At 36.2% G+C, this 8,731-nt stretch overlaps 1 non-coding gene across 1 annotated transcript; it reads left to right on the forward strand.

Annotated features, from left to right (window-relative positions):
• The first annotated feature begins 242 nt into the window (after nt 1–242).
• On the forward strand, nt 243–350 carry LOC112799481 (small nucleolar RNA R71). The gene has a single exon (XR_003201060.1). It is a non-coding gene; the product is annotated as a small nucleolar RNA R71 (small nucleolar RNA).
• Nucleotides 351–8,731: the final 8,381 nt, after the last annotated feature.

Raw genomic sequence — 8,731 nt, forward strand, 5'->3', positions numbered from 1 at the left:
TGAGCCAATATGGCATTCAGAGTGTCAATCTCAAGAACTCTTTTCTTCTGACTAGTCCCATTGTTCACAGGATTTCTTTCAGAAGTGTACATGAATTGGTTATTTGCAACCATTTCAATCAGTTCTTGAGCCTCAGTAGGCGTCTTCTTCAGATGAAGAGATCCTCCAGAAGAGCTATCCAAAGACATCTTGGACAGTTCAGAGAGACCATCATAGAAAATACCTATGATGCTCCATTCAGAAAGCATATCAGAAGGACACTTTCTGATTAATTGTTTGTATCTTTCCCAGGCTTCATAGAGGGATTCTCCTTCCTTCTGTCTGAAGGTTTGGACTTCCACTCTAAGCTTACTCAATTTTTGAGGTGGAAAGAACTTTGCCAAGAAGGCATTGACTAGCTTTTCCCAAGAGTCCAGGCTTTCTTTAGGTTGAGAATCCAACCATGTTCTAGCTCTGTCTCTTACAGCAAAAGGGAATAGCATAAGTCTGTAGACCTCAGGGTCAACCCCATTAGTCTTAACAGTGTCACAGATTTGCAAGAATTCAGCTAAAAATTGATGAGGATCTTCCAATGGAAGTCCATGGAACTTGCAATTCTGTTGCATTAGAGAAACTAATTGAGGCTTAAGCTCAAAGTTGTTTGCTCCAATGGCAGGGATAGAGATGCTTCTCCCATAGAAGTCGGGAGTAGGTGCAGTAAAGTCACCCAGCACCTTCCTTGCATTGTTGGCATTGTTGTTTTTTTCGGCTGCCATGTGTTCTTCTTCTTTGAAGAATTCGGTTAGGTGCTCTAAAGAGAGTTGTGCTTTGGCTTCTCTGAGCTTTCTCTTCAAGGTCCGTTCAGGTTCAGGATCAGCCTCAACAAGAATGCCTTTGTCTTTGCTCCTGCTCATAAGAAAGAGAAGAGAACAAGAAAATGTGGAATCCTCTATGTCACAGTATAGAGATTCGAACTTATCAAAGAAGATGGAGTTCGAATTTTGCATTAGGGGATAGTGTTAGTCCATAAATAGAAGGATGTGAGAAGGAGGGAAGTAATTTTCGAAAATTAAGTAAAAAAAATTGAAAACATTTTTGAAAAACATTACTTAATTTTCGAAAATGAAAGTAGAAAAGAAATCAAATGATTTTTGAAAAAGATTTTGAAATTAGAAATCAAGAAGATTTGATTGAAAATTGTTTTGAAAAAGATGTGGTTAAAAAAATATGATTGGTTTTAAAAAAAATGTGATTGAGAAGATATGATTTGAAAAACATTTTAAAAAGATTTGATTTTGACAATTAAAAACTTGGCTAACAAGAAAAGATATGATTCAAACATTAAACCTTTCTCAACAGAAAAGGCAACATACTTAAAATGTTGAATCAAATCATTAATTGATAGTAAGTATCTTAGAAAATGGAAAGAAATTGCTTTTGAAAAAGATTTGATTGAAAAATTGATTTGAAAATAGATTTGATTTTGAAAAAGTTTGAAAACTTGAAAAAAATCTGATTTGAAAACAAAATCTTCCCCCTTTAGCCATCCTGGCGTTAAACGCCCAGAATGGTGCACATTCTGGCGTTTAACGCCCAAAACACTACCTTTTTGGGCGTTAAACGCCCAACCAGGTACCCTGGCTGGCGTTTAAACGCCAGTCTGTTCTTCTTCACTGGGCGTTTTGAACGCCCAGCTTTTTCTGTGCAATTCCTCTGCTGTATGTTCTGAATCTTCAATTCTCCTTATTATTGACTTGAGAAGACACAAATTAAAAATATTTTTGGATTTTTAATAATAAGGAAAAATCAAAATGCAACAAGAATCAAATAACAATGCATGCAAGACACCAAACGTAGCAGTTTGTATACTACTGACACTAACAAAATGAAAATGCAAATGAGACACACAAGACACTCAAGTCAATAGAATTCAAAGATTAGAGCAAGTAAATCATCAAGAACATCTTGAAGATCACCAAGATACATGAATGAATGCATACAATTGACACCAAACTTAAGATGAGACACTAGACTTAAACAAGAAATTTTTGGATTTTATGATTTTGTAATTTTTTTGTGCTTTTCGAAAATTAAGTGGAATTCCAGGAATCAGTGCAATGCTAGTCTAAGACTCCGGTCCAGGAATTAGACATGGCTTCACAGCCAGCCAAGCTTTCAAAGAAAGCTTTGGTCCAAAACACTAGACATGGCCAAAGGCCAGCCAACCCTTAGCAGATCACTGCTCCAAAAGCAAGATTGATAAAAATCAACAAGCTCTTGTGATGATAAGTTGAAACCTCGGTCCAATGAGATTAGACATTGCTTTTCAGCCAGCCAGACTTCAACAAATCATCATGAAACTCTAGAATTCATCTTCAAGAATTTCGAAAAAAAATAAATACCTAATCTAAGCAACAAGATGAACCGTCAGTTGTCCAAACTAGAACAATCCCTGGCAATAACGCCAAAAAACTTGGTGTTGTTGCCGGATCTTGGCACTGATGTTACCAAAAGCTTGCTCAAAACTTGAACAATCTCCGGCAACGGCACCAAAAACTTGGTGCGCGAAATTGTGAACAATACTTTTTCACAACTCTCATAATCCCCGGACATGAACCCCAAAAACTTTGGTGTTCAATACCATGGCATTACACAACTTCGCACAACTAACCAGCAAGTGCACTGGGTCGTCCAAGTAATAAACCTTACGCGAGTAAGGGTCGATCCCACGGAGATTGTTAGTATTGAAGCAAGCTATGGTCATCTTGTAAATCTTAGTCAGGCAAACTCAAATGGTAATGGTGATGAACGAAAATAACAAAAAGGTAAAGATAGAGATACTTATGTAATTCATTGGTAGGAACTTCAGATAAGCGCATGAAGATGCCTTCCCTTCCGTCTCTCTGCTTTCCTACTGTCTTCATCCAATCCTTCTTATTCCTTTCCATGGCAAGCTTGTGTAGGGTTTCACCGTTGTCAATGGCTACCTCCCATCCTCTCAGTGAAAACAATTGCATATGCTCTGTCACAGCACGCGGAATTCAGCTGTCGGTTCTCGGTCAGGCCGGAATAGAATCCATCGATTCTTTTGCGTCTGTCACTAACGCCCCGCCTGCTAGGAGTTTGAAGCACGTCACAGCCATTCAGTCATTGAATCCTACTCAGAATACCACAGACAAGGTTAGACCTTCCGGATTCTCTCGAATGCCGCCATCAGTTCTTGCCTATACCACGAAGACTCTGATCTCACGGAATGGTTGGCTCGTTTGTCAGGCGAGCACTCGGTTGTCAGGTGATCAACCATGCATCGTGCAATCAGGAATCCAAGAGATATTCACCCAATCGAAGGTAGAACGGAGGTGGTTGTCAGTCACACGTTCATAGGTGAGAATGATGATGAGTGTCACGGATCATCACATTCATCAAGTTGAAGAACAAGTGATATCTTAGAACAAGAACAAGTGGAATTGAATGGAAGAACAATAGTAATTGCATTAATACTCGAGGTACGGCAGAGCTCCACACCTTAATCTATGGTGTGTAGAAACTCCACCGTTGAAAATACATAAGAACAAGGTCTAGGCATGGCCGAATGGCCAGCCTCCCAATGATCTAAGAACTAGATGTCCAAAGATAGATCAAAGGATCTAAAATAATCCAAAGATTTTTATATACAATAGTAAAAGGTCCTACTTATAGAAAACTAGTAGCCTAGGGTGTACAGAGATGAGTAAAAGACATAAAAATCCACTTCCGGGCCCACTTGGTGTGTGCTTGGGCTGAGCAATGAAGCATTTTCGTGTAGAGACTCTTCTTGGAGTTAAACGCCAGCTTTAGTGCCAGTTTGGGCGTTTAACTCCCATTTGGGTGCCAGTTCCGGCGTTTAACGCTGGAAATCTTGAAGGTGACTTTGCACACCGGTTTGGGCCATCAAATCTTGGGCAAAGTATGGGCTATCATATATTGCTGGAAACCCCAGGATGTCTTCTTTCCAACGCCATTGAGAGAGCGCCAATTGGGCTTCTGTAGCTCCAGAAAATCCACTTCGAGTGCAGGGAGGTCAGAATCCAACAGCATCTGCAGTCCTTTTTAGTCTCTGAATCAGATTTTTGCTCAGGTCCCTCAATTTCAGCCAGAAAATACCTGAAATCACAAAAAAACACACAAACTCATAGTATAGTCCAGAAAAGTGAATTTTAACTAAAAACTAATAAAAATATACTAAAAACTAACCAGATCATACTAAAAACATACTATAAATAATGCCAAAAAGCATACAAATTATCCGCTCATCATGCATACGCACAAGGGTGTGCGCGCGCACTCCCAAAGAGATTTTCAAAACCTGTGCGTACGCATAAGGGAGTGCGTACGCACAGGTAACAAATTTTATAATGCTGATCACTCGCACAAGGCGTGCTAGTGCCCCCAACAGACAGACCTTCCCAACTTGTGTGTACGCACAGGGGGGTATGTGCGCCAAGTTGTAAAACTCCATTGGTGTGTGCGTGCGCACATACCAGAAATCACAAAATACTGCAACTCTACAGAATTTTAGATTTTGACACCCAACTTTGAACGATCATAACTTTCTCTACAAAAATTCATTTCTTACAAACTTTATATCAATTTAAAGCTCTCAAAGCCATCTTTAATTTAAAACAAGTTTTATGCAATTTCAAGCTTTGAGGCTCAAGTTATGATCCATCAAAGTTCACCAAAAATCCATTTTCAGTGAAAATCTCAAAAACTCAATTTTAACCAAATCTCAATCCAAAACCAAAATACTCACAATCCAATTTATACCAAATCAATACAAAAGCTCATACCACTCATTCTTTAATCTCAACCATCAATAATCTTCCAATTACACTATCCCACACCATCAAAATTATTATTCTCCAACACTAAAAAAATCATCACAAACAATCCTAATTCTCCTCATTCATCAATAACATTTCTACAACTCATCATTAATTATCAACAATACCAACAACTCTCAACAACATTACACATCAACAATAATCCACCAACCTTAGCATAACATCAACCAAAAGATTCAATATCCAAAAATCATCATCAACATACATCATCACACATCATAATCATCAATACCCTTTATTCCAAACTACCACAAACATTTTACATTAACTTATTACTTGAAATTATCATAATCCTCATTATTTACCAATATAACTAATCACCGTTAATACTCATGAATACCAATATTTTCCAACAAACATCATCAACCACAATGATCCAATACCACCAACAATTAACGTCAATTCACATATAATTAGTCATACACCAACAACATTCAATCCTATCTTAGGGTCAACTAGCTTAAGTGTCTAGAAACATTACATATTACATAAAGAAAACCAAAACTATACCTTGGCCGATTTCCAAATGCACCAAACATTAAAACGAAGACACTAAGCTTGATCCAAAACCTGAACCATCACCAACAAACACCAAGGCTCAAACTAACAACACATTTATCACCAAAAACAAAACCTAGAAACCACAACATACAACATTACAAAGGTTTATCAGCAACTCACCTTATCCACAGATGATTGGGGCAATTTCCAACAATTACCCGCTATTAGAAATCACCTAAACAACCAAAATCACAAAACTTGCTAAAAAACTAAACTAAAAAATGCACAGAAACTTAGGGTAGAAAACTGGGACTTGAGCTTTGAGTTCTTATCGAGTTTGGATAGAAACGTATAGCTCAACCCGAGCTTCGAGTGGCCATAAACGGCTCATCAATCAGAGCTTCGTAGCTCAAGTTACGGCTCCCGAAAGGTGGAGTTGACTAGTAACACCAACCCTTCTCCCCTCTTCTATGAAACCGCGGCCCTCTCTCTCTTTTTGCACCAAATGAGCTGAAATGCTCATTTAATGAGGCTTATATATGTTGGACTTGGGCCCGGTCCAACCCGATAAGTGTTTTTGGTCTGTTTGGACGACTTTGGGCCAAAACCTTTAAGATTAGTACCCCATTTTCAATTCTAAATTATTTTTGTCCTTTCAAATCAATAAATTAATTTTTCAAAAACATATTTTCCAAAATACGCGATACTGGACAGACTAGAGTCGGCACTGCCAGCTTAAGCACCAGTATGTATTTTTACAAAACTTTTCGAAACGAATATATTTTCGAACTCAGAAAAATTCATTGAAATCAAATTCCACCTTTATATTTTCAATTTAAAACTTCTAAATTTTGAATCTATTCCGGGCACTAAAATTGTTATTTTTATAAAAACAGTTTTGCGTGAAAAACTCGGGTTTTTACATTCTCCCCTCCTAATTTCCTTGAAAATTCGAATCATGTGATATGTCCCCATTAAAGCATCCTACCGTGCCGATGTTCCCTTCCGCCTTCCGCTGCGTCACTTTGATTATCGTCATTATGCATCCAAAGTGTTTCTCAAAACAAGATCAATATCAAATCTTTTTCAAAAGACTCAAAAAAAATATTTATTCTTCAATCAATTACTTTGAACCATAATTTTATCAAATTCATTGAAAATTCTTAAATTATAATTCCAAGTTGGATCCCTTCTCGATAAGATAAATAATAAACCAACATCACAAATTAAGAAAATCTTAAAACTTACTTTTTCTGTAAACCATATTACTTAAACCAAGAGTTTCGATTTAGCTTCAAAAGCAAAACATTTAAACCAAAAGTTTCAAACCAATTTTTTCAAAATCATTCTAAGCTTTAAAACTTTTTCAGTTTGAATTCCTTTCGATAAGATAATTTGGAAACCAAGTTCACAAATAAATATAATCATAGAACTCATTTTTCTTTTAAACCAGGTAATTTAAACCATGAGTTCTGACCAACTTCCAAAGACCAAGTTCCAAACCAAATCTCAAAATCATTTAAACTTTAAAAGTTTTTCAACAAAATTCAAGACCATACCAGTTAGAAACTGAAAATCATAGTTAAAAACTACGAAATCATCCGTTGTTATTTCTGTTGCCACTATTGCTGAGCCGCAAACTCCACAAACTGGTCTTCTTGAGCATGTTGAGCTCAAGACACATTAACTAGGCTAGTCATTGATGCGTGAGCATCTTGTCTATCTTTTCCTAGTGAATTTACATCTAAATTGTTGAGTTTAATTTAGAATTAATTATATTTTAGTCACTATGGATGCTATTTTGAGTTTTGTGTAATTTTATTTATTTTAGGTAGCATTCGGAGGGATTTGATGAAGTTTCTGCAGAGAAAAAGAAGAAACTAAAGAGATGACCAGCGAAGACCGACACAGACGCATGGCTCATGCGACCGCACAGAATGGAAAAATCGCAATGACGCGATCGCGTGCCTAACGCGAACGCGTGGACTGGAATCTGCACAAATGATGCGAGCGCGTGGACGACGCAAACGCATCACATACGCGATCTGCAATAATTCAGAAAACGCTAGTTACGAATTTCTGGGCTGTTTTGACCCACTTTCCAGCCCAGAAAACACATATTAGAAGCTGCAGAATGGACAAAGCAAGTGATCCCCACCCATCAACTGAAAATCTGTTAATTAATTTGAATTTAAATTCAAATCTTATCTTTTAGGAAAAGATGTTATCTTAATTTAAAATATTAGATTTTAAATTAATTAGGATTAGTTATAAAAAGGGGAGACTTCTCTTCTATTAGGGAGATTACATTAGATTAGAGGGATTCCATTAGGGAATTCTATACAAATTTATATTCTACATTCCATGAGCAACTAAACCTCCACTGTTAAGGTTAGGAGCTCTATCTATTTGTATGGATTGATTTTATTACTTTTTCTATTTTAATTTATGGTTTGGATTTATATTTAAGAATTGTTTTCGTTCTTTATCTTATGAATTTGGGTGGAACGGAAGTATGACCCTCTTTCTATTTGAGTTCTTGTATAACTTGGAAAAGCTATATACTTGAACAACAGCTTGAAAACATATTCTCCTAAATTTTAATTATCTGGATTTAACGGGATACGTGACATATAATCCTTTTATTCTTTGGGCAATTAGAGTTTTTGTGGCATGCAAACTGGAATTTGATCATGTACCCTTTAATTGGAATTAATTGACCAAGAAATTAGCAGTTAATGAATTTTAGAGGAGACTAGGAAGGTCTAAGGAATTAGGGTCTAGTCACATATAGTTTGCCATAAATTAAATCCTACATAATTAAAATAGTTAGTAAGAAAAGTTAATCCGGAAAAATAGATAACTCTGAATCCTTAACTGTTTATCCATATTTTATTCCCAATTTATTTAATTGTCTATATTTTTTATATTTTGAATTCGAACATAAACCTTTTAAACATCTCAAAACCAATTTCTGCTTGCCTAACTAAGCCAATCAATCAATCGTTGTTGCTTGATCCATCAATCCTCGTGGGATCGACCCTTACTTACGTAAGGTATTACTTGCTACAACCCGGCGCATTTGCTGGTAAGTAGTGTGGGTTGTAAATTCTACACCAAGTTTTTGGCGCCGTTGCTAGGGATTGATAGTGATTAACAACTATTAGTTGTTTGATTGTTTAGATTAGGCATTTTATTTTTAATTTTATTTAAATTTTGTTTTAAATATTTTTGAAAAAGAAAAAAATATTTTTAATTTTCTTTTTTTCGCTATTTATTTAATTTTTCCTTTCATCCGTTTCTTTTTTCTTTCACTTTCGTTTTCCTGTTTCTTTTTTTATTATTTTACTTCTTTTTAATTTTTTTTC

This window comes from Arachis hypogaea, chromosome 4 (assembly GCF_003086295.3).
Source record: "Arachis hypogaea cultivar Tifrunner chromosome 4, arahy.Tifrunner.gnm2.J5K5, whole genome shotgun sequence".
Taxonomy (NCBI): domain Eukaryota; kingdom Viridiplantae; phylum Streptophyta; class Magnoliopsida; order Fabales; family Fabaceae; genus Arachis; species Arachis hypogaea.